At 51.1% G+C, this 1890-nt stretch overlaps 1 pseudogene; it reads left to right on the top strand.

Moving 5' to 3' along the window:
- Positions 1-443: 443 nt before the first annotated feature.
- LOC123836989 (Y-box-binding protein 1-like) lies at positions 444-1601 on the top strand (annotated as a pseudogene).
- The last annotated feature ends 289 nt before the right edge of the window (positions 1602-1890 follow it).

Here is a 1890-nt window from a genome sequence, read left to right as displayed (position 1 = left end):
TGTAAAATTACATGTGTGGCTCATATTTGTGACTCCCGTCATACGTCCTTTGAATGTTGCTGATCCAGATGGACCAAGGAAAGCCTTTCAGAAGCAGAGACCTCAGTGATGAGAGAGTTAACCATAAGAAGATCTGAGAGATGGGCTTCCCCAGGAAGAGGGAACCGTGGGGGAAACTCACATAAGATGGGCTGTGACTCTCGACCTTGGCGAACAACAAGGAGTGGTGGAATACAGGAGTGTTTCCCACCCAAATCATTCAAATCCAAGATGTTTAAACACCGTGAAGAACAAGAAGTGAGTAGGTTCGAGGGGTAGCGGGAGCGGAGAGCGGACCCCAGAGAGCCCCGAGCAGGCCCGCCGCGGCCGCCGGGCTAGTTACCCTCACACCCCGGGACGAGTCGCAGCTGCCGCCGCCGGCCCCAGTCACCGTCACCGCAACCATGAGCCGCGAGGCCGAGACCCAGCAGCCGCCCGCCGTCCCCGCCGTCAGCGCAGCCGACACCAAGCCCCGCAGCGGCCCGGGGGGCCTCCCATCGGCGGCGCCTGCCGGCGGGGACAAAAACCTCATCGCAACGAAGGTTTTGGGAACGGTAAAGTGGTTCAATATAAGACACGGATCTGGTTTCACCAACGGGAATGACACCAAGGAGGATGTATTTGCACACCAGACCACCGTAAAGAAGAATAGGCCCAGGAAGTACCTTCGCAGTGTAGGAGATGGAGAGACTGCGGACTCTGATGGGGCTGAAGGAGAAAAGGGTGCGGGGGCAGCAAATGTGCCAGGCCCTGGGGGAGTTCCAGTGCAAGGCAGCAAACATGCAGCAGACCGTAACCATTATAGACGCTGTCCGCGTCGCAGGGGTCCTCCACGCAATTCCCAGCAGAATCACCAGCAGAGTGAGAGTGGGGAAAAGAACGAGGCATCGGAAAGTGCTCCCGAAGGCCGGGCCCAACAGCGCCAGCCCTCCCGCGGGTGACGGTTCCCACCTTACTACATGCGGAGACCCTATGGGCGCGGACCACCGTATTCCAACCCTCCTGTGCAGGGAGAAGTGATGGAGGGTGCTGACAACCAGGGTGCAGGAGAACAAGGTAGACCAGTGAGACCGAATATGTATCGGGGTTAGAGACCACGACTCCGCAGGGGTCCTCCTCGCCGAAGACAGCCTGGAGAGGATGGCAATGAGGAAGATAAGGAAAATCAAGGAGACGAGACCCAAGGTCAGCAGCCACCTCAACGTAGGTACCACGGCAACTTCAATTACCGACCCAGACGCCCAGAAAACCCTAAACCACAAGATGGCAAAGAGACAAAAGCAGCCGATCCACCAGCTGAGAATTCGTCCGCTCCCAAGGCTGAGCAGGGCGGGGCTGAGTAAATGCCGGCTTACCATCTCTACCATCATCCGGTTTAGTCATCCACCAGGAAGAAATGAAGATGAAATTCCAGCAATAAGAAATGAACAAAAGATTGGAGCTGAAGACCTTAAGTGCTTGCTTTTTGCCCACTGACCAGATAAATAGAACCATCTGCATTATCTATGTAGCATGGGGTTTTTATTATTTTTACCTAAAGACGTCTCTTCTTGGTAATGACAAACGTGTTTAAAAAAAAAACAAAACTGGTTTTTCTCAATACACCTTTAAAGGTTTTTTAAATTGTTTCATATCTGGTCAAGTTGAGATTTTTAAGAACCTCATTTTTAATTTGTAATAAAAAGTTTACAACTTGATTTTTTCAAAAAATTCACAAACAGCAAGCACCCGTTAATAAAGGTCTTAAATAATAAAAAAAAAAAAAAAAAAAAAAGAATAAGAACTAAGTGCCTGAGTTGTTTTCTACCTTGGTCACCCTGCCTTTAGATCCTACTGTTCCCCACCCTTAAA

Source organism: Mirounga angustirostris, unplaced genomic scaffold (assembly GCF_029215605.1).
Source record: "Mirounga angustirostris isolate CCGP_5_RB_7025 unplaced genomic scaffold, mMirAng1.0.hap1 SCAF_8, whole genome shotgun sequence".
In the NCBI taxonomy this organism is placed as follows: domain Eukaryota; kingdom Metazoa; phylum Chordata; class Mammalia; order Carnivora; family Phocidae; genus Mirounga; species Mirounga angustirostris.
The sequence above is the reverse complement of the archived record's forward strand: the minus strand, read 5'-3'. Positions and strand labels throughout refer to the sequence as shown.